This window comes from Tiliqua scincoides, chromosome 3 (genome assembly GCF_035046505.1).
Source record: "Tiliqua scincoides isolate rTilSci1 chromosome 3, rTilSci1.hap2, whole genome shotgun sequence".
Lineage (NCBI taxonomy): Eukaryota > Metazoa > Chordata > Lepidosauria > Squamata > Scincidae > Tiliqua > Tiliqua scincoides.
This window is the reverse complement of record NC_089823.1, coordinates 154,320,864-154,345,162: the sequence shown is the minus strand read 5'-3', so window position 1 is coordinate 154,345,162 and position 24,299 is coordinate 154,320,864. Positions and strand designations below refer to the sequence as shown.

Sequence of the window (24,299 nt, the reverse complement as noted above, 5' to 3'; positions counted from 1 at the left end):
ACAACACATTCCATATGCATAAAGAATAGTCTAATACAGGGGTTCCCCATCTCCCGCACCCTGCAAACTACCTTGTCTGGTTGAGGATCCTGGTAGTTTACATACTGCAACAAATGGAAAAGATGGTTCAGAAATTTGTTCAGAAGTGTGATATAGAAATGAACAATCCATCATTTCACTAAAGCAGAGGTTCCCAAAAGTTTTAGCATCTGGTCCCACCTAAAAATGTTTCACTTTACCATCCACTCAGGCCTCTGTGGTTATAATGGTGGTTAGGCAGCTGTGCTTCATTCCCCAAATAGCCTAATATACCTTGTCAGTTTCACGATCAACCAAAAATCAGGTCATGACCCACTGGTGGGTCCAAGACCCACTCTTTGGGAACCGCTGCACTAAAGTATACAGATCTTTTCTCCTAGTGTAGCTGTTGCACCACTGCGGGATCCCGTCTCCCCCCAGGGGGTCTACAGGTGGTCTGGGGTCAATTCGCGACACTTTCCACTTACCCTGCTTCAGAAGTAACCACTGATGTCCGTCTTGATCAATCCCGTTTATTCGGGTCAAGCGCTTCACATTCATTAGGTCTCTGTTCCCTCACAGAGACCTGTGTCTTGCTCACAGGCAAGGAACAAACCCCACATGCAGGGAATACAAAAGTCCATTAACTATAAGTAAGTCCCCAGAAACAAGGCTAGCCCCAGAGGCCTTACCTCCGGCATAAACAGGGCCAGGTAAGATGTAGGGGCTTTAGTAAGACCATCAGTGTTGCCGCCCAGAGGTTACGGGGCAACCCTGAGGCTGTGTGGGGTTCGGCCCCTCAGCTGGCTGCTGAACGGTAGCGATGGTGTCCCAGTCCAGCTTGCCTGTCTGCTGCTCTGGTTCCTCCGGCTGTTCCCACTGCATAGGCGTCATGAGGACTCCCAGGCGATTCCACACCCCTTCAGCCCTCCGAGCAGCTCCTTCCTTGGGGATCCTCCTCTGATTGTTAGTGAGGGTCTGGGTTGAGCTTCTACACAGAGGGGTGATTCCTGCTCTTCCAAGACTAGGGTCCCGTACTGGTAAGGCAATGGTTTCGCCTGAGCATTCCCCGGCCACCTGGTGGAGCCTAAGCCCCAGGAAGAACCTCTTCCTCTGGCTGCTGGGCTCCTTCTGAATGCAGCAGCCTGCCTGTCTGGGTCCACCCCCTCCGGCCATGTGATGTTGGAGCCTACTCCCCAAGGAGGTCCCCTGCCTGGGGGCTGTATCCCGGTAGTACTCCCACAGCTTCCCTCCTCCTGAGGAGTCCCTTATTCCCAAGGAGCCCTTTACCCTTGAGGAGCCCCTTGTTCTCAAGTAGGCCTGCGTCACCTGGGCCCGGCCCTGGTGACAGTAGTATGGCAGAACCCTGCTGTAGATGACTATTTTTACTAATACTGTACAGAATTTATAAACCAATACAATATCTCCTTAGAACTTACTTTTGTCTTTATGATGAGCTCTTTGGGAAAAGGGAAACATTTATTTTGCTGTGGAAACTATTTTTTGCTGAAAAGTAAAAGTCTTACTAATAATAATATTAGCCACTTTTGGTGCCCTTTCAGGAAAAAAATGGATAGGAAAAGTAAATATTATTGTAAGAAACCACTCATGACTAAACAGAGTAATTCAAAGATTATTCTTGAATTATTGCCAGTCAGGTCTCTCTCTGGGAAACAAACACAATCTGTGGATTTAATGGAAGGTGTCGGTAAAATAGCAACTGCTTTAGCAATGTTTTGTAAACTGTATTTTAGAGAGTTACCACACTATAACTATATTAATTTTTTCTTAACTCTTAAGTCTTTCCTTTCTCAAGTAACAAATTATTTTTTATACAATTTTTTAAATGGAACTCCAGCAAAGGCTTTTGAAAGAGTGGGAAAAAGCACTTTACCTTACAAAAAGCTTATAAAAAGCACTTTATAAAATGTTACCACAAAAGAATTTCTCCAAAATTTTCTCTTGAATTTATACTTTTTTTTAAAAAGAAATTTAAACCAAGTGATTTATAGGAAATAACAATGACTTTTTCATTACAAATTAAGCATTAATATGCCAACCATCAAAATATAGAATTTAAGATAAAAATATACAGGTGTGCACCCCTTCGTGACATTCCAGCTAATGCCAGGATTGCATATGCGACGACCACGTGTGGTCAACGGGGATGCACACCCCCGCCCTCTGAATGCGAGGGGAGCTCTGCTCCCCTCACCTCTGGAGAGTTGTCTGAGCTTCCCAGAGGCAGTGCACATCCGAGCTGAGCATCCCCTTCCCTATGGAGGGTTCAGATTGCGTCAAGCACCGCTTGTCGACAGGGATCCAGTTCCGATCCCCGTCATTAAGTGGCGCATGGCTGTAAATGTCTACAGGAGGTGTGGTCCAGTGGTTGAGCTGTCAGACTGCTTGAAGTTAAGCAGGAACAACTGAGCTGTGTCCTTGGAGAGGAGGTGCAAAACCAAGCTGACAAAGTGCTATAACCCATTGTGAGAGGACACACCACAGGTGGCTCATTGGCAACTGAGACACCAGGGGAGTGTGAAGAAGTTAAGAATGGTTAAGAGCTTAAGAACCAGCCTGGGCTTGATTTACAGTTGCCTACAAAAGTTTGATGGCACACAGCCAGAAGATAACTCCACACCATGAAGTGAAACATCTGGTAGACTGAGACAATATTGTTCTTCTCACAATATTCTATTCTAATATTCACAATACAGTCTTCTGAAGACTGTATAAAGTCTGTATAAAGATATTTCTGCTTTGACAGAATTCATATTAATGGACCTGGACCTGATGACCCTGAATATCAAAAATTCCTTCGGAAGGCAACTTTGAACAGCAATTTACCAACTTGTTTGGAAAAATTGCTGCTTGCCAAATCACTGGCAATGCCTTATTCTAGTCATCCCAAAGTTATTCTGAGACAGTGACATTGGGATTGTGGTAATGAGCCATCAGCCATCATCTTTTATGCTTAAAATATGTGAGCACAAGCTACTAGTCCATGACTAAAATGGAAAGGTTACATGGGGCACTCCAGCATGGATTAGTTAGAATTTAGTTTTATTTTCCCTTACTCGGGGAGACACAATATGTAGCACATATTGTGAGGACCACAGCCACCGGGTAGATGGGACTCGTTAGCCTGGGAAGGCAGCTCATCTGAGAGAAGGAAAACTCTGATCCCAAACCTCCACTGCCTTGTGGCTACATCCAGTTACGGAAAAGGCTTCAGGAGTCAACCTCGAGGCAAAATCCGGAGCCGGAGTCCCTGAGGCAGTTCATGGCTGAACATAGTCACGTTCTGGCAACTCCTGCGACGCTGCTGGAACCAACCGTATTGGCTTCTGCCTTTCCATTGGACCATTTCAGTGACGTGGAGAGGGGGGATTTGCTGCATGGGTAACAGCCTATCCTCCATACCTACTTTACCCAGGCTTCGCGCACTGGAGAGGACACTCTGTTCCAGAACCACCATTCAGAGTGTGACACCATAGTCTTCCGAGACTGAAGGATGCCAACATTGTGAGGAAATAAAGGGATGAACAGAGCATACAGAATAAAGATCAAAATCATTCCCCTTCCACCCCTTTGAGTTTGAAATTTGACAGATTCCTCAGTGGCTCTTGACATCATTGTGTTTTTGAATAAGACAGCTTTTTGAACATTATTGCAATATATGAATTATGGAAGTAAAGTTTCTTTTGTCCTTGAAGATCTCATTTTCCAGTTGAAGGTTTTGCAAAACTGAAAATATGTGACGCATAACCCAGCAAAACCTAGGTGCTTTCAAGCCCAGTGGATTTTAGTGGAAACAAGTGCTGTGTTTAGTGTTTAGTGGTTAGCTTTGGCTGGATTGTGTCCACAATTTGCTCCCTTTCAAATATAGTTTGGTAACATTTGTCCTATCTCATCCAGGTCATGCTGCTTGAACTCATGAAACAACATTCAGATTTCAGTTTAAGAAACAGCATTAAACTACCACTTTACATTCTGTGTTTACAGATAGGTAAAATGTTTCATACACCCATGGAAAGTATAGGGAAACTAAAACTAAAAAAGTATAGGGAAGCGGAAATTTTGGTTCCGCTACACAAAAAAGGTGACATAAGATCCCCAGAAAATTTTCAACCAATAAGCCTTTTGTCAGCTTTCAGGTTGGTTATTAGAGAATAATGCTATAGGCTCTGAGCAGGCTGGGTTTCGAGCAGGGAAGTCAACCATGAATAACTGTCTGATTCTGTTTCATCTTGCAACAAAGTACACCTTGCAGCAAAATTCACATCTATACGCAGCTTTTTTTTTATCTCAAGGGCGCATCTGATTCGGTGGATCGGGGGATTTTGTGGGGTAAGCTGACTAAAATGGGTCTTGATAGAAGACTGATTTTTTGAATACAGAGACTTCATTCTGGCACCTCTGGTCATATCAAGTTGTCTTCGCGTGGCGATCTGTCTGAGGAGGTTCCCCTGAATAAGGGAGTAGAGCAAGGTTGTGTACTTGCCCCCACCTTGTTTAATTTGTATGTCAATGATTTCGCCACCCACTTGCACAAGGCTGATGCTCACTGCCCTAAACTTGGCTCCATAAAAGTTCCTGTACTGTGCAAACGATATGGTTCTGCTCTCCCGAACAAGAATTGGTTTATGGCACCTGGTTCAATCTAGTTTTACCTATTTTGAACAGAATAAGCTCTCTTTAAACTGTGAAAAGTCCAAAATCATGGTATTTGGTAGATCACGGAAACCCCAACTTTGGACTTTTAATGGCAAAGTGATCAGGCAAGTCAAGAAATTCAAGTATTTGGGTATTCTGTTGCATTATAGACTCTCTTGGGAGTCTGCACCGGCAGGTGAGGATTCAGGCTGCAAAATTGTCTACACAGGCCATTGTACGCTTTTTCTATGCATGGGGCAATTCCTATATCCCTTCTGCCCTGCAAATCTTTAATGCCAAGGTTAAGTCCAAATTTTGTATGGAATACCTATTTGGATGTCTGCATTTGGTGCCAGTGTTGAGAGGATCCAGTCACGGTTTTTATATAAAATATTTGCCATACCACGCTGCATTCCATATGTAGTATTATATTTGGAAGTGGGCCAACACAAATTAAAAACCATGGCCTGGGTTAGTTTCAGCAAATTCTGGTTAAGGGTTTGCTACGCGTCTAAGCAGGACATTCTGCTCAGAGGCTTATTAACTGACCCAACATTCTCCCCAGGACTGTCATTGTTTCTAAAAAAGGTTCAGGCCATAGGTCTCTCAGCAAATCTGTTAGGAGCTCTCTCACCAGAGCTGGCATTTAAAACTTTGAAAACCCATTTTGAGGATATAGAGCGGCAACAGCTGTTTGCAGACTCATCCACCACCTGTTCAGTTTTTGCTTTTTCCAATCCTGGATATATTACTTATGGGTCATTCCATGTCAAGTGTTCTAGTTTTTGAAAAGTGCCCCGCGCAACCATCACAGATTTTAATGAAATTTCGTGTGTAGAGTCCCACATGTGTCAAACGAACTTTGGTAAAGTTTTAGGTTCACCAGTGGAATACTTGTGGAGATATAGCCATTTGTTTGACCCCATACTGCAACCATGTTCAGTACAATTGTGAGATTTGACAACTTTGAGACATAATATCTCCTTTACTATTTTTTCAAAACAAATGAAACTTAGCTACCTCATACAACTTTTTGCGCTCTATTTAATGAAACAATTTTTGGTGAACGTGTCCAAAGTGGTTAAAATTGCAGCAAAGTTGGCCAAAAAAATCAGTGCTTCAAAAAAATCCTAAGTTTAACATTGAATAGCTCCAGCAATAATTAAGTAATAATTGTGAAATTTAGTACATAATATCCCAATATAATTTTGTTTTCAAATATGTAATTTCAGCCTCCTAGCTCTTTCCATTAGCTAACAAATTAAGTGTAAAGTTAATGATTTTTGTAAAAAGGTCAAAAATGGGGTATTTTCAACCTGCTTTTACAAAAAAGTACCTTCTAGAAATGCTTTTAAACTAATCTCATTAGAAAGAGCATGTTTCAAACCCCCCAGAAAAATGGGTTTGATTTTCTAACACAGGAAAACAATGCATGAAAAATAGGGACAAAGTTGGGAGACATTGTCATATATTTCAACATGCAATTCTGTCATTTTTCAGGTCGTGCTGATTTTTTCATACAATTTTTTATCCACCACTGTAACTATTCCATGGTGACATTGTCACTACCAGTTCCAGAACTTGAACTGGCAACCCCATCGCCATAGGGGGTCACGCCCAATAGCAGTGCAATACCAGCCACGGGTGAGTTTCTTCATCCAGGTTCCCAAGCCTGTAATTTGGTTTCTTTGACGAGGTTCCAAAGCCTTGTGTGGGTATCTATCTTGTTCCTAAGACAATGATTGGGCTGCTTATCCTAGGTTCCCAAGCCTAAACTGGGTATCCTACCCTACTGGGTATAGGGTATAGGTTGAAATATAGGCTGTTGTTATGGCAATGTCAGAATTTCTATCTGCAGGCGATGTCTCACTGCAACAAGTTATGTAAATATAGTGGTTTTAGTTTCCCAATAGATTCAGAAACCTTTTATTGGCATAAAAATCAACATAAAAACATAAAACAATACACTTAAACCATGCCTAAACCATGCCTAAATCAATACATTGCCCTTACTCACAAACAATGTGACTCTACACACAAAATTTCATTAAAATCGTGGTCGCGCGGGGCACTTTTCAAAAACTAGACCACTTGGCGTGGAATGACCCTTATACTTCCTACTTAACTCACAGGAACAGACAGCCTTCTCCCTGTTGCATTGCAATGTTATGCCATCTAATTTTACATCAGGGAGATACAATGGCCTGAGTGTGAAAGCAAGGGTGTGTTGTTGCAACTCTCTGGACAATGAATCTCTTCCACTTACGATCCTAATTTGCAAATGGTTTGACGATCTGCGTTCACAGTTGCTCAAGCCACTTTTGTCCTCCATACATGGGTCGGAGGACCTTGTGCTACATCATTAGCTATTAGGAAAGGATGAAGAATGTACACGCCAGGTGGCGAAATTTCTTGATTTATGGGGCTGTCAAAGGTTTGGTTTAAGTGTATTGTTTTATGTTTTTATGTTGATTTTTACGCCAATAAAAGGTTTCTGAATCTACTGGGAAACTAAAACTACTATATTTACATAACTTGTTGCAGTGAAGCATCGCCTGCAGATAGAAATTCTGAGCTCCCAAGAGGACAGACGTTTCTTAGAAAACATTTGGAGATAACATTACAACAGACAGCTCTGGTTTACAAACATAAGAAAATCCATCATTTACAGCTACTTAACATACTAGAAAGTTATGAAAGAGAAGATATACTGAATTACTGGTGTGAAATGTTGGTGTAGATTGTCACACCAGGCAACCTTGCGTGTAGGTTTTTCACTCTGAGTAAGTAGGTGAAGAAAGGCATCTGGAAACCTTTCTGTTTTGTTTTAGGCAACACAAACAGATGCCTGGTAAGAGGGATCTAAAATATTGGTTTCTGTTAGCACTTCTGTTGCAAGGATGTTAGCTTCTTTTGAAATACTGCGCTTCTGAGAAAAGCTCTCTACCAATTACAGTTGCCATGTGGAATGTTGCTTTGATCGTGTTCTGGACTGCCTGGAATAGTAAACGTAACTTCATTGAAAATGAGTGATGCAACATCAAAGTTGGAGACACTGGGGTATGTTACCCCCTCCCCTTCAGAACTTTCTGCTAGAACACAAGTGAACTTAGAACCAGGTCTTATTGAATAAAAGCAATAAGGATAACCTTCTATATTATTGGAATTACAGGCCAACATGTTTTTCCAGAGGCCTAGGAATCTTTTTTTTTTTATATTCACACTTTTCTCCCAACAATGACACAAACACCATTCACTATGAAAAAAATCTCCTCCCCTCTGCTCTGCCAGTTTTAACTATCCAGCTTGAGAAAAAATATTTGTGTTGACTCAAGAGCTGCAGCCAAGGCAAGGCTGACTCTGGGCTCAAAGATCTGTACTACCTTTAGAAACACCATACTATCATATTTGGAAGAAACGATTGTAACTGATACTTTTGAGAAGCTGATTGTTCATTTGACCACTGTTCAGGGGTGCAAAGGCACGACACTTAAGTCTCCTGCCTTTGCTTCCAACAGATCTTGGTTCGATAATGAATGCAAGCTGATGAAAGAGCATCTTTGTAATGCCTTTAGGCAGTGCAGGGTAACACATATTCCCATTATTCTGGCCAAATATTTTGAGATTCAGAAACAGTGTAAGATTTTGTTGAAGAACAAGAGGGCATGTTTTATCAGGAAACAGTCTTACAAGCTAACTCAACTTATAGCTCTAAAGAATCCCAAACAATTTTGAAACTTTCTTGCTGGTGTCTTTCACCCTGAGGGATGTGAACCATCGTCAGTTCCATCTTATTAATGGGAGCAGTACTATTTGGCCCATTTCTATGACAGAAGTTATAGGTGGAAGTCTGAATCTTTACCATCAATCAGCAACCTTCCAGGATGACCTCAGATAACACCTGAGGAAATAAGGGAACTACCGTATTTTTCGCTCTATAAGACGCACCTGACCATAAGACGCACCTAGTTTTTAGAGGAGAAAAACAAGGAAAAAATATTCTGAACCAAATAGTGTAATAAAATATTTAATAAACTATAACAGAATAACATTTGAACCATGTAAAGTGAACAGCAGTCAACAGTGGCATTAAGAACCATTATCACTGTCATTAACAAATGGAGAGACTTAAAGGTTTGAGTACTCTAGTTTTCTGGAAATCCCAAGAACTCATCATCACTAGAGTCAGAATTTATGAAGCTCACAAAAGCAGGTGCACACAAATAGGGGATCACATTATCTTTCTGCTACAATGATGTTCTGCCAAATTCCAATCCACTGGGCCTCGTGCCCGCTTAAGGCTGATCAGTCCCCCTTGTGCAACTCACCAGTGCAGCAAGCAAAAATGAGTCCAGTTCCAGTCCACAGATGCCAAGTAAATCAGTCCCATCATTCAGAGTTACCAAATCAGAGTCCAGAGCCAATAAGCCAAATTACAGTCCAAGGTCAGGTTCCAGGTAGGTCAGTTAAATCCATCAGGGTATACAAGTCCAGCCACAGTCAGATTCCAAATTCAATAAACCCAGTCAGTCAGTCAGTCAGTCAGTCAGTCAGTCAGTCAGTCTCCCTCCCCTCCCCACCCCACCCTGCACTCCTTCAAAACCCACAAACCCTTTCTGCCTCTGGTACTCCTTATATCCCTGAGGGCCCTATTGCCTTCCAGTGGCTGCAGCTGTGCCCAGGATGCCCAGGCCTTACCCTTAAAGGAGCCACTGCTGACACCACATCTACCTCCTCACCAGATCTTCCTGGATTCCAATACAAGGGGGGGGGGGAGCAGATCTCTATACAGACCAGTGCAAAAACAGGGGAAAGGTGTGGGGGAGGTAAGATCTTTGTATAGGCATCACAGCAAGACCAATGCAAAACCCCTTGCACACAGAACCAACAGATGGAAGTGGGGGGGGGGTGCAGATCTCCATATATAGCAGTGCAAAAGCAGGGGAAAAGTGTGGGGGAGGTAAGATCTCTGTATAAGCATCACAGCAAGACCATTGCAAAACCCCTTGCACACAGAACCAACAGATGGAAGTGGGGGGGGGGGCGCAGATCTCTATACATAGCAGTGCAAAAGCAGGGGAAAAGTGTGGGGCAGGTAAGATCTCTGTATAGGCGTCACAGCAAGGCCATTGCAAAACCCCTTGCACACAGAACCAACAGATGGAAGTGGGGGGGGGTGCAGATCTCCATATATAGCAGTGCAAAAGCAGGGGAAAAGTGTGGGGGAGGTAAGATCTCTGTATAAGCATCACAGCAAGACCATTGCAAAACCCCTTGCACACAGAACCAACAGATGGAAGTGGGGGGGGGGCGCAGATCTCTATACATAGCAGTGCAAAAGCAGGGGAAAAGTGTGGGGCAGGTAAGATCTCTGTATAGGCGTCACAGCAAGGCCATTGCAAAACCCCTTGCACACAGAACCAACAGATGGAAGTGGGGGGGGGGCGCAGATCTCTATACATAGCAGTGCAAAAGCAGGGGAAAAGTGTGGGGCAGGTAAGATCTCTGTATAGGCGTCACAGCAAGGCCATTGCAAAACCCCTTGCACACAGAACCAACAGATGGAAGTGGGGGGGGGGCGCAGATCTCCATACATAGCAGTGCAAAAGCAGGGGAAAAGTGTGGGGCAGGTAAGATCTCTGTATAGGCGTCACAGCAAGGCCATTGCAAAACCCCTTGCACACAGAACCAACAGATGGAAGTGGGGGGGGGCGCAGATCTCCATACATAGCAGTGCAAAAGCAGGGGAAAAGTGTGGGGCAGGTAAGATCTCTGTATAGGCGTCACAGCAAGGCCATTGCAAAACCCCTTGCACACAGAACCAACAGATGGAAGTGGGGGGGGGCGCAGATCTCCATACATACCAGTGCAAAAGCAGGGGAAAGGTAAGTCAGCCCCAGTAGAGCCAATGGGGCTCACTCCCAGGGATGAGTGGACAGGAGAAAAGCCTGCCAGCGCCTCCTCTCCCAGGGAGGAGCCGTCTCAGTCCCTGGGCTCCCTGGACTCACTCCCTAGGCTCGCTCCCTGGGCTCACAAGCCTGCCAGGGGCTCACTCCTAGGGATGCGTGGACAGGAGAGAAGCCCGCGATTGACTCATTTCGCCTGGAGATGGACTGGTAGCTCGAGGGTCGACGTAATGAGCACCCCTGCTCTAGGGGCTTGCTCAGCAAGACTGCCACCCCACCCCCGCTTTCCTGGGAGTGAGCCCCAGTGACTCTGAGACTTACTTCTGAGTAGACACATGGGCTTTCTCAGCGAGCCTGCCATCCCCCCCCTTTCCTGGGAGTGAGTCCCAGTGAGTCTGAGACTTACTTCTGAGTAGACACACGGGCTTGCTCAGCAAGACTGCCACCCCACCCACGCTTTCCTGGGAAGCGGAGCCGAGCAGAGCGGGCAGGGGGCGGGGCCAGGGGCGGAGTTTTTTTTTTTTTTGCAGTATTCGCTCCATAAGACGCACACACTTTTCCCCCCACTTTTTTGGGGGGAAAAAGTGCGTCTTATAGAGCGAAAAATACGGTAATTGCTGGACTTAGGTCAATGAATCTCCTGGCCCTGATGCAATACCTCCAGACTACTACAGCAAATCCTGATTGGTGGGCACTGGTTTTGGCATCTTTATTTACCCAGATGGTTAATTCTGGTATCATTCCAACTATCTGGACTAAGTCAATCATAGTCCCCATTTACAAGAAGAGAGACCATAAACATCCAGAGAGTTTTAGACGCATCAGTTTGCTATCAGTTTTGGGGAAATTTTTTTGCAAAAGTATTTGCTGAACAAACTCATGAAATGGATAGTCAGGAAATTCTGGGAGCTGAACAAATTGGCTTCAGACCTGGTAGTACTACTTCAGATCATTATTTAGTACTGTACCATCTTGCCTATAAATATGTTAAGGTTGTGAAATCCCGGTTATACGTAGTCTTTTTGGATCTCAAAAGTGCTTTTGACTCCGTGGGCAGGCCAACTCTGGGCTAAATTGACCAATCTGGATAACAATAGACGCCTTCTTGCTTTAATAATATGCTTTTATTCCAATACCTCTTGTCAGATCAGACTTTCCTCTGTGGGGGAAGTAACTAGGGAGATTCTAACCAATGGGGGGGGGGGGTAAAACAGAGCTGCATTTTGGCCCCTGTTCTTTTTAATCTCCTTTTAAACGACTTGTCTTCTTGCCTGAGTGAAGTTAAGGGACATCCGCCTTTGCTGGGTTCACGCCAAGTCCCTTTATTACTGTATGCTGATGATGCGGTTCTGCTATCTTGATCACGTCTTGGTTTAAAACGTTTGGTCCTTAAATGTGTAGATTACCTTACATCCAACAAACTTTCCCTTAATTTTGATAAAACTAAAATCATGATATTCAGTAATACTTGGAGGAAATACTCCTGGTCTATCAGAGGAAGGAAAGCTGAGCAGGTGAAATGTTATAAGTATCTTGGCATTCACTTCTCGTACAATCGTACCTGGATCAAACACTGTAAAACAAGGGCAAATCTTGCTGGTGCAATGGTGCAGAATATTTTACACTTTCACTCTTCTAGAGGGGGTGCTTGCACCTCTGAAGGTATTCAATGCCAAAATTACCCCCCAGATCTTGTATGGTGCTCCAATTTGGATCAAGGCAATGAATTGCTCCTTAGAACAAATTCAATCTGCTTTTCTGAGGAAAGTTTTGGGCTTACCCAATTGTGTTACTTAGGCCACCCTTCATTTAGAGATGGGGCAATGTTTAATTGAAACGAGGGCTTGGTTAAGGACTTTTAAATTCTGGCTAAGAGTCTATTATAAGCCTAGTCAGAATAGACTTTTATCTGAGCTCTTACAGGATTCGCTTGCCCTGGTGGAATCCATGGAGGTTCTTCATAAGATCAGGACAATTGGCATTGATGTAGAGACGTTGGGTGCATTGCCCTTTATGTCGGCATATAATTTAATTAAAAGGAGATTTCTGGACACCCGGGTCCAACTCCTTTATAGTCTGTTCCCTGCAGAGCTTTCAGATTTTTATGAAAGCAGGTGTTATACCATCATATTTAACTTTGTTACTGTGTCCTTAAGAGCGTAGGGCATTCACATTGGCTAGATGCAACTTACTTCCATCAGTCGTGCTGTATGGAAGATACAGCAGCATCCCTTACAGCGAATGTCTTTGTAACTGTGGGTTAGGTGCAGTTGAGTCCATTACGCACATGGTCCTATATTGTTCATTTTATCAGATCTTGTGCAACCAACATCTCTCCTTTTTTTTAAACAAATGGGCTGCCTGCTCGGATGCCATCCAATTAAGAAATCTGTTGTCATCTGTGGACTCCACTACAACAGAGGCCATGGGGGTCTTCTTAAAGAGTTTAATGAGACCTTGCAGTTTTATTTGTAGTGAAGGAGAGTGTAATCCCTCCCAATTAATTGCCTGATTTGCTCTTAGATTGTCAACTGTATGTGTTTTTCTTTTTTTTAATATGCCAATAAATGTTTCTGTCTGTCTGTCTGTCTGACTCAAGAGGTTTATACCACATCAAGAACATTAGTAGGTCCTAACAAAGGTATTGTTGGACTATTCCTGTGTTTCTGTGTATAGATGTCACCTTGGATTCTGTCTCTTTCCTGTAACTTGTTGATCAGTGGTGCTGAATACCATTTAATACAGCACTCTCAGGAACTGAGGATGCTGAACACCTAGCTGGAAGCTACTCAGTACCTTGTAAAGATTGGGTCTTGTATTGATTGCCAGTTCGCTTCAAAATCTCACATTCAGTTCTGCTTTGAAGGTATTGGGCTAGAACAAAGAGGCAGACAACAAAAAATCCAGAGTCCCCAAGATGATCAAAATGCACAATCTGAAATGTGCTGTTGGCTGTGAAAAGACAAGAAATTAAAGGATTTCTGCATGATTTGACAGAGGATCAGCTTCCTTGCTCTTCTAACTTCATTTGAATTTTCTTTTATGTCAGAAAGACTTGAAATCTTTGATGTCAAGTCAAAGATATCTGTTGCCAGATAAAGGTCAAAGGAGATATAATCCGGATATCCATTAACTTGCTAATTAATTTCTGTCCTCATGGTGGAACAGTTTTTACTGCAGCAGAAAAGTGAATCCAAAGGATGAAGTCCCACTGATCAACATTCAGAAGAATACAATTTCCTGCAACCACATTCTATAATTTAGGAGATGGGCTGTAACTCAGTGGTACAGCACATAGTTTGCATACAGAAGGTCCCAGGTTCAATCTCCAGGTAAGGCAGAGGAAAAATTCCTCTTTGAAACCCTGCAGAGTCACTGCCAATCAGTAACAACATTACTGGGCTAGATGTCTGTGCCAGCATACGCCAGCTTCCCTCGTTCCAAGCTTATGAGAGAAGTTTATGTGCAAGACCTAGTAGCTTGAAAATCTCTCAGCAAAGATGGCCATGATGCAATGCAAGACCTAGTACAAGACCTAGTACAGAACATCAAAATTTAATCAGAACAGGGATTATAACTCAGCTTTGCTTTATGCCATTCATAACAAGGAATGGTTGAAATAGAATCAATTCAGTATGATCTTAGCTATGATATTCCATATGTTAAAATGGTTTCAGAATCAATCAAGGCCTTTTGGAACACCACATTTCTAACACCTGTACTCTAAATGAGACAGGCACTACTGCAACATGAACCCAACATACTCTATATATACACATGTTCAAAGGCCAATTTGTAATGTGATGAAAACAATACGCACACAGCATAACAAATACAGAGAACAGCCTGCACCAGATTTCGAGAAAGCAACTACAGGTTGAGCCTCATTATTCGTGTGGGTTCCCTTCCACTCACATGGATGGCAAAAAACACGGTAAGATAAGAGTCATTAAGAAGAAAATCATCAATCAGTCCTCTGCCAAGGGCTTAGAAAGGTGCTTCACTCAGCCCCTCTCTTCACCAATGCAAAGTGATCACCTTTCTTTCAGGAAAGAGACAGATTGTCAGACAGCTGCCCTCTCTCTCTCTCTCTCTCTCTCTCTCATTTAGGAGGCTATTGTTAAAGGACTGTTCAGTTTTTAAAACCAATTTTAAAGGGATGCATTTTTCCTCTTCTCCAGGGATCAGCACATTCCTTCTCATTTGCAGGGGGCCATTCGTGTTGAGTCAAATCCGTGTATAAAAAAATCTGTGTATAAATAGGCTGGATCTGTAGTAGAGTTCCCCCCTTCTGCAACCCACCTACATTATTGTTCCCTCTAAAGTGTGCAGCCCAGCAGTCACATACCTCCCTGCTAAGCTCCACGCAGTGCAGAGCTTGGCAACCCAGGATGATGAGATGACATCACCACCAAACTTCTGGAGGTGGTTATGTGATGAGTCACAATGCTACACAGCTGCTGGAGGGGTTCCCCTTACAGGGAACAATTATCTACATCCCAATTTTTGAACAATTCCAGTTATAAAACTCTCAATAAACTGTCTCTGTCTATGCAAATAGCATTCACAGCTCCCGCCTGTCCTTAGATGGAGAGGTGTCACTAAGGTCTGATCAGCATCTCATTTCAAAAACTGGACTATCAGTAAACGATCTCCTGTCATCAGTTCTCATTTACGAGATCGCAGCTGCACATCCTGATTTATTAAACCAGTCCATCAGCTTACCAGAAGGATGGTCTGACCATATCCAAAACAATATCCCCCTCAATCCCTAACATAAAAGGTGGCTTAAAGTTACCATTTTTTGCATTTAAAAAAAAATAGCATTTTCCCCATTAGTCTACAGAGCGTGCTGAATAGTGAGGAGCCTCTGCAACAGACCAAGGACAGTCTATAGATCTGGGGAGATTTTATTATGGAAGGGTAAGTAGAAGCAAGACATTTGTCCAGCAAGTAAAGTCCTACTACCAGAACACAATTTCTTCTTTCATGCATTTTTGTGTGTTGTTTCCAAGGAGAACACAAAAATTAGTGGACAGAATGCTGTGGATGCAGACTTCAAGAATCTTCTTTCCCGCTCTCTCCCCCCAGCCCCAATATATCTCTGCCTGATGTACAACCCCTGGGGGCTGGGGGATAAGAATAGGCCCTCAGTTTGGCTGTACTTGTTCTAAGAGGCGACTAAACAGCCACAGGGTAGATGGGACTCGTTAGCCTGGGAAGGCAGCTCATCTGAGAGAAGGAAAACGCTGATCCCAAACCTCCACTGCCTTGTGGCTACATCCAGTTATGGATAAGGCTTCAGGAGTCAACCTCGAGGCAAAATCTGGAGCCAGAGTCCCTGAGGCAGTTCATGGCTGAACACAGTCACGTTCTGGCAACTCCTGCGACGCCACTGGAACCAACCGTATTGGCCTCTGCCTTTCCATTGGACCATTTCAATACTGTTAATAATAATAATTTCAGCGACGTGGAGAGGGGGGATTTGCTGCATGGGTAACAGTCTATCCTCCATATCTACTTTACCCAGGCTTCGCACACTGGAGAGGACACTGTTCCAGAACCACCATTCAGAGTGTGATACCATAGTCTTCCAAGACTGAAGGATGCCAACAAGGATGTACAAACATGCATGCACGCCACATGGTATTCTGCTACCATGCTCTTGACAACCTACTGGGCCCATCCTCTCTTCCCAGGTATCCTCCTGGATTCTGCATACAGGTTGCAGCCCTTGCCTTACATGATCAGAGAAAGCAAAAGCAAGAATGCACAGAAAACAGTAGCAGCTGAAAGACGCAGATCAATTGTAAAGAAGAAGCTTATTTTTCTCTCTCCTCTCTGCAAAGCACTGAGAAATACCACATTATTTAACTGAGAGCTCTGCAATGTTAAAATGGTAGTTGGGTCATCCAATGCCTGAGTCAGAGAGAGGAGAAAACATTTTTTTCCCATGTAGGTCCTAATAAGGAAAGCCTGTTGAAAACATTTGAAACACCAGAAACTATTTTGGTGGGGGTGTATTTTCCCACTTACCCAATGTAAGTAGCAGGCTGACCCCAACAGGGTCAACAACAAAGCAGATCATTCCTTCAAAGGTGACACATTGATAAGGGCCTCCCTTTTATTCCCCCAAGTTAGGTTGCCTATCGCGACCTGTCAGCTCACTCTGTAGAGCTATGCAAGGTGTGTAGTTAGCTGTATGGTGCTCTGGCTCCCTTTAAGGTCTACCAGAATCTGCAGCTGGTTCACTGGGTATTCTGTGTTGCTGGTTCTCTTTAATTCCATAACATTAAATACAATCACAGGAAAAGTATTTGAAGCTCTCCAGTAGCTGTTTGCATTCAGAATTTCAGTTTAATTGTATCCTTACTCCTTTTCTTTTACATTCTCCCAGCCAAAAATCATCATCATCATCGCCACCAGCTTTGGTTATCCCTTTGGAAAATAAGTATTAAAAGGGATGGGGAAAAAGCACGTATAATTATAAACCTAGACTTCAACTTGAAGTGGGTTAATTTTTGCTTCCGAAAAGAAAAAAATAAATCAAAAGGGAGTTTCTTAAAAGAACAGCATTTTAATGTACATTATAGTAATAATTGCTGCTCAGGTTCACAGTTTAATAGGAAGTTGGAGACAGACACCATGGGGCCAAAGTATAAGGCCCACATCATCAATAAATGGAACAATTATTTCACTGAAACAATTTGCTTAGCAAAGTACATTCAATGCAATTTAGAAATTCTGTTTTTATTTTTTAAGAGATTTCCTGACTGCTCTAGCCAGTCAGGTTACAGAACACCCACTTATATTCAAAGCCTATATGCAGAGTGAAAAAGCTGGGGACTATATTTGACTTTTCTGCTCATACCTGCTCAAAATCCCATTCTTTTGATTAGGCAAATCTTTTATTCCGAACAACTCCTACCTGCTAGAAAATTTAAGTCATTTGGTGAAGATGCATGGTTCAGTGATAGATCTGCCCAGGGTCCCAGGATCAATTCTTGACATCACCAGGAAGAGCCTGGAAAGAATCCTGCCTGAAATCCTGGAAAGCCACTGCCAGTCTTTGTTGACAATGCAGAACTGATGAACCAATGGTCTGGCTCAGTATATGGTAATTTCCTAGGCAGGGCCCATGACAAGGGGGTACAGGGGGTAAATTATGCCCAGGGTCAAAAAAGGGGACCCAGGAGCCAAAGGAGGGGCCCCCCAAATTTCCTTGCATCTTACATTTTCTGATCTCACCAAAGCTCAAGAGAGGGGGGTACAGGGGATACACCGTGCCTGGGATAAAAAAGGGTGCCTGGGAGCCAAAGGAGAGGAACCAGAAATTTCCTGGGATGTCAGAAAATGTTCACATATACAGTATTGTGTGAAGACGAGCATTCACATTTTGTGCAAGCCTACAAAGTTTTATATATCGTAATTAGTAAAAACTATGATCCAAAGATTGTATGACATCAAAATCCAATGGAGAAAGAAGGGGGCCCTAAAGAAACTTTGTACCCCCAAAAGAAACAATGAACACCCTGATCAAATTCCTCTCAGAGGCTCTGTTCCTAGGTCTACATGGAAATTAAAGGTCTGCCAACCTTGGCAGCCTGTTGAAACCCAAACAAGCAACTGAATACAAGTGTAAAGATTCCAAGAGCCCAGAGACTGCATATAACCATCCCCTGCCATTACTCTGTTCTGTTTTCTGCCTTGTGTATTCATTATGAAACATCTCTCACTTCTCCCAAACTCCCACTCAAGGAGCACCTGTGCATAAATACTAGCTCCTGAGTAAACAAGAACTGACATCTATTTAAGTTAGCCTGATTCCAGATTAATGTTCATTAGGCTTCCCCTATAATTGAATTGTCAGTGCTTTGGCAAACAAACTGGATTATTACCTGTTCTTCACAGCCTCTGTAAATATTTCCCCCCTCCCCATGCAAAGGTTAGGTATTTTTTTTTAACACAGTATCTCACAGTAAATTCCCTCCAGAACACAACTTACAGGAATTGTGAGTAACTAAGGGCAGAGATAAGGGTGGGTGTGTGGGGCTACATCCACTATTTCAGCTAACATAGTGCATTTCCATGCCACAAAGCATCATGCTGTTTGGAAACTCTGACTGGTGCCATGAGTAAAACAAGTTTAAAATTCAGTAAAATGTACTCTTCAAATGCACTCTGTCCTGAACCTGCTGCCAGAAAGGTTCTTAATGCCTATAATTAAATAAGTAGAGATTTTATTTAAAATTTGTTTCTTTATAAAAAGCTTTTAAAAAGCCAAAACATGAGAAATTACACAGTATTTGAATGCAGACTTGGAACCTTCTCTGCTGCAACGCCATGATCTAAACATTAGGCTTCAGGGTCCTCTCCATCTGTTTGTCTTCGGAGGGGCACTTTTAAGTGGAAAAAACAGCCAATAGTGACAGTGTTAAGCACCCCCTCCCACCTAAACTTCACAAGTTTGTTTTTCATTACTATTGGTCATCAGCAGATTCATCTGCATGCAATGCATAGTTTGCATACTGGGCTACCTAGTGTAGAGCTAGGCTTGGATTTCCAGGTTCACACTCATACTATATCAGCTCTCAATATTCATGGAAAAGCATTATCAATTACCTCCAAGAGAAAATTTATTTCACTTCAAGAATACAGAAGGAACATATTTGCAGATGACCAGGGATTAAATGTAACCATTTAGCTAACTTCATTATGGGGATATTGGCATTTTCAACCACTAAGGGCACAATCCTAACCAGGTCTACTCAGAAGTAAGTCCTATTTTGTTCAATAAGGCTTACTCTCAGGAAAGTGTGGTTAGGATTGCAGCCTAATTCTCACAATTTGCCACCTTTGCCACCATTGCTCATTCATTTACACTAAACATGTTTTTAATCGCTCAGTTGAATTCAAGTCTACTGTAGTGCATTGGTAGCTCAGCTATTCAAATCACCCCCTCACTGTAGTTGGATCCATTTATCAATGCATGCTGGTTGCTCGTTTTTGTGTGCTGTTAACTACATTGAGAACCTAAGGCTTCGTTATAGCTAAGTGGTCAGCTGCCAGGAGGGCGGAGGAAGGAGCTTATTACTTGCACCTGTGTTGGACTCTGGAGACTGAAGATTGGCTCCTTCTCTCTGCAGGTAGCCTGCTAAAGCCTTATATTCCCTGGTTTTCTGGCAGGAAGGTGGGCCTTGCCACATGTGTTTTTTCTTAGGAGGGAGCTCAGGGGAAGGGAGGGATGCCACTATCAAGAGAGTGACGGGTCAGGGGAGATATGGTGGTGGGGGTTGGACAGGCCATTACAGGAGAAGGAGAACCCATCATAGGCAGCTAATCTCTCCTTCTGGTCCTTCCCCCAATTCTTGAATACTTGGTGGTCTTGGCAATGAGTCCCTGGATCTGAAGCTGCTGCTTTTGAATGCCAGGTCGGTGAATAACAAAACCTGCATCATCCAGGATTTAATCCTGGAGGAGAAAGCCCACCTGGTATGTATTACAGAGACCTGGTTGGACATGATGGAAGGAGTTATTCTCTCCAAACTTTGTCCACCAGGTTTCCAGGTGTTGCAGCAACCAAGATTGCAGGGACGGGGAGGGGAAGTTGCAATGGTCTATGGTGAGTCCATCTCCCTTACCAGGTGCCCTGTTCAGCAGTTTGCTGGGTTTGAGTACCTGCATGTTATGCTGAGAGGGCCGGACAGGATTGGGATTCTGTTGGTGTACTGCCTGCCCTGCCGCCCAACAGTCTCCCTGCTTGAGCTGACCAGGGTGATCTCGGGGGTAGCATTGGAGTCACCCCGTCTAATAGTGCTGGGGAACTTCAATGTTCATGTAGTAGGTGCAGCTAAGGATTTCATGGCTGCCATGACAACCATGGGCCTATACCAGAAGATGTTGGCCCCAACACATACTGCAGGACACGTACTGGCCAAGGGGGTAGTGATCTGGATGTAGAGGAGATTAAGATCACTCCGTTGTCATGGACAGATCACTTCCTGGTAAGGGTTAGGCTTGTTGCGGCTTCTTATCTTTGCAGAGACGGGGTCCGCATTCTATGGTCCGCCCCGGAGGCTAATGGATCCTGAAGGTTTCCTGAGGGCTCTGGGGAATTTTCCCACTGCCAAGACTGGCGTCTAATCTGAGGCCCTGGTTGACCTCTGGAATGGGGAAATGACCAGGGCAGCAGATGAGATTGCTCCGGAGCGACCTCTGCCATGTCGCAGACTCGGAGTGGCTCCTTGGTTCACTGAGGAGCTGTGAATGATGAAGCAGCAGGGCAGGTGTCTAGAGCAAAAACTTGAGATGAATCCAATTGGACACAGAGTAGAGCTCATTACAGAGCCTATTCTGTGGCGGTGGTAGCAGCAAAGTGATCATTCTTCTCTGCTACCATTGCATCTGTTAAGAACTGGCCGGCAGAGCTGTTCAATGTGGTACGGGGCCTCCTGCATCGGGCCCCTCCAGTAGACCAGGAGGAACACACGGTCAGCCGCTGTGACGTGTTTGCGCAACATTTCGCAGATAAAATCGATCCTATTCGTCACAACTTGGATGCCACATTGACAGTGTCTGATGATGTCCCCTTGGCAAAATGCTTGTCCGGTGTTGTGGGATTCTTTTCAGCTTGTACAGCCTGAGGATGTGGACAGACTCCTTTGGAGTGTGAGGCCATCTGCCTGCCTGCTTGACCCTTGCCCAGCTTGGTTGATAAGAGCTGCCCAGGGTGGACTGGCTGAGTGGACAGGGAGGGTGGTCAACTCTTTCTTGATGGAGGGGATGTTACCATGTGCTTTGAAACGGGCAGTGGTTCGCCCCCAGCTGAACAGGCCCTCCCTGGATTCTACTGTATTAGACAACTACCGGCCAGTTTCCAACATCCCGTTTCTGGGCAAGGTAATTGAGCGGGTGGTGGCATCTCAACTCCAGAGGGTCTTGGATGAAGCGGATTATCTGGATCCTTTTCAATCTGGTTTCAGACCGGGCTTTGGGACGGAAACTGCCTTGGATGCCTTGGTGGATGACCTATGCCAGGGACTGGACAGGGGGAGTGCGTCCCTGTTGGTCCTGCTGGACCTCTCAGCGGCTTTCGATACCATCGATCATGGTATACTTCTGGGCTGACTGGCCGAGTTGGGAGTTGGAGGCACTGTTTTGCGGTGGTTCTGCTCCTACTTGGAAGATCGGTACCAGATGGTGGTGCTGGGGGATGCCTGTTCGACACCCTGGCCCTTGAGGTGCGGGGTGTCACAGGATTCAATTCTGTCCCCCATGTTATTTAACATCTACATGAAACCACTGGGAGAGGTCATCCGGGGATTTGGAGTGGGGTGCCATCAAAATGCCAATGACACCCAGCTCTATCTCTCCTTTCCTCCAGACTCCAGGGTGGCAGTTGAGGGCCTGGAGCGCTGCCTGGAGGCAGTAAGGATCTTGATGGGGGCTAACAAGCTGAAATTAAATCAGATAAGACAGAGGCTCTCTTGGTTCGGAAATCCTCGATGCAGGTGCTGGACTATCGGCTTGCGCTGAATGGGGTTGCACTCCCCCTGAAGGAGCAGGTCCGCAGCTTGGGGGTCCACCTGGAATTGTAGCTGCTCCTGGATTCCCAGGTGGCGGCTGTGGCTAGGGGGGCCTTCGCTCAGCTTCAGCTGGTGCACCAGCTGCGGTCGTACTTGGATCGTGCAGACCTGGCCACGGTGATCCATGCCACGGTGACATCAAGGTTAGATTATTGTAGCGCTCTATGTGGGGCTGCCCTTGAAGACGGTTCGGAAATTGCAACTAGTGTGGAATGCGGCAGCCCATGTAGTTACTGGAGGTAGGTGGTTTGACCCTGTCAGTCCGCTTCTCCAGCAGCTGCATTGGCTGCCCATTTGTTTCCGGGCCCAATTCAAGGTGCTGGTTTTGACCTTTAAAGCCCTATACTGCTCTGGGCCAGGATATCTTAGAGATCGCCTACTCCCGTGCAATCCGGCTCGTCCTCTTAGGTCATCATAGAAGGTCTTTTTACAAATGCCACCGCCTAGGGAGGTACAGGGGGCGGCGGCAAGAAACAGGGCCTTCTCAGTAGTGGCACCAATGCTATGGAATTCATTTCCCCTTGACTTAAGAACTGCTCCCTCTCTTGAAACTTTTCGGCAAGGCCTGAAGACCCTTCTGTTTAGACAAGCCTTCTGAGTTCTTGGCCTTTTTTAACATCTTTTCAACATGTTTTAATATCTTTTAAAATACCTGGTTACAGGCCTGATTCTTTTATGATTTGCTGCTCTATGCTCTTTTTACCCGACTACTTTTTTATCTGACTACTGTTTTTATGATATGTTGTTAATATGCTTTTATCCATTTTTAAATTATGTTTTTTAATTTGTTTTAACCTCGTTGTAAGCCGCCTTGAGTTCCACCGGGAAGAAAGGCGGGGTAGAAATAAAGTTATTATTAAACTTATAAATATTAAATAAATATTTTAAATAAATAAACTTATTAATATTAATAATCCTTACATGGGAGTAAGTTGCACTAAACTTATTTCTGTGTAGAATAGGATGTTTCATTATTTTTACTACCCCGATACACCATTTTGTACTAACATTCATTTTACTTATAAATGACAATGTGATTACAGTCCACTGAACAGTACTGTGAGCAGTATTCCATATAATCACAGAATCTTCTGTTTTACCACCTCTGGCAACCTGAACAGACTGCATAACTTATTTATTTATTCTGGAAATTTATTCTGCAAGATGAACCTTTATCCATGTTACAAAATATGATACTAGTTTCACTGCGCACCCTATTAATCCCATGCTTACACAACATTTCCAAGTTTGAGGGAGACAAAAAAATTCAATACTCCCCCACCCCCCTGGCCAAGTTGCTGCTAACAGCTATTGGTTCTATGGTCACCATATAGAACTGAAATAATAGAATATTAGAATAATATGAAGCACCCTGAGCTTACCATACAGTCATCATAGCAACATCTAGAGCATGGCCAAATCTTTACTTAAAGGCATGCAATTATTCTGCTCCAATTCATGGATGTACACCAATGTCAAACTTTGCCAGGGTTGGAATCAGACTAGCTTTAAGGGACATAAAGTCCTGTATCTCCATACCGCAGAGTATTATCCGTACTGAATAATGAGAAGTGCAAATCTCCACAGGCCAAAGGCTGAAATATAACCAATGTCATTTTAAGGCAAGCAGCCAAGTTCCAAATCAGAAATGCCCTTCCTACAGAGGGCCACCTTGCATCATCATTGTTGATCATTTTAGAAGATTAATTAAAACTCATCTACTCCACTCAGCATGGCCAGGAGAGGATCATTTTGTAATAGCAGTTTTAGTGTTGCAATTTATTTTTTTGTGGTTTTCATAGTTTCATGACACTGGTTCTATTTTGATATTGCTGGTTTGTAATTTTATAATATACACCCAGGATGATGTAGCAGTTTGGGAGTTGGACTTAGATTTGAAAGATCCAGGTTCAAGTCCTCACTCAGCCATGAAGCTTCCTGAACGACCTTGGGCCAGTCACTATCTCTCAGTCTCACCTACCCCACAGGGGTTGTTGTGAGGGCTGTGAAAAAGGTTGGGCTCAAAATTACCACTCACCTGGGTCTTGTCAAGGAATACCAAATAACAAGCTTGTGAGCCAACAACCAAATTTTTCCCAGAACACTCTTCCCTTATTCAGAGACTAAGTCACAA

The 24,299-nt window shown here is 43.9% G+C and overlaps 1 protein-coding gene across 2 annotated transcripts in view; it reads right to left on the bottom strand.

Moving 5' to 3' along the window:
* LRRC20 (leucine rich repeat containing 20) overlaps nucleotides 1-24,299 on the bottom strand; it is a 137,619-nt gene that overhangs the window by 69,014 nt on the left and 44,306 nt on the right. The window lies entirely within an intron of this gene.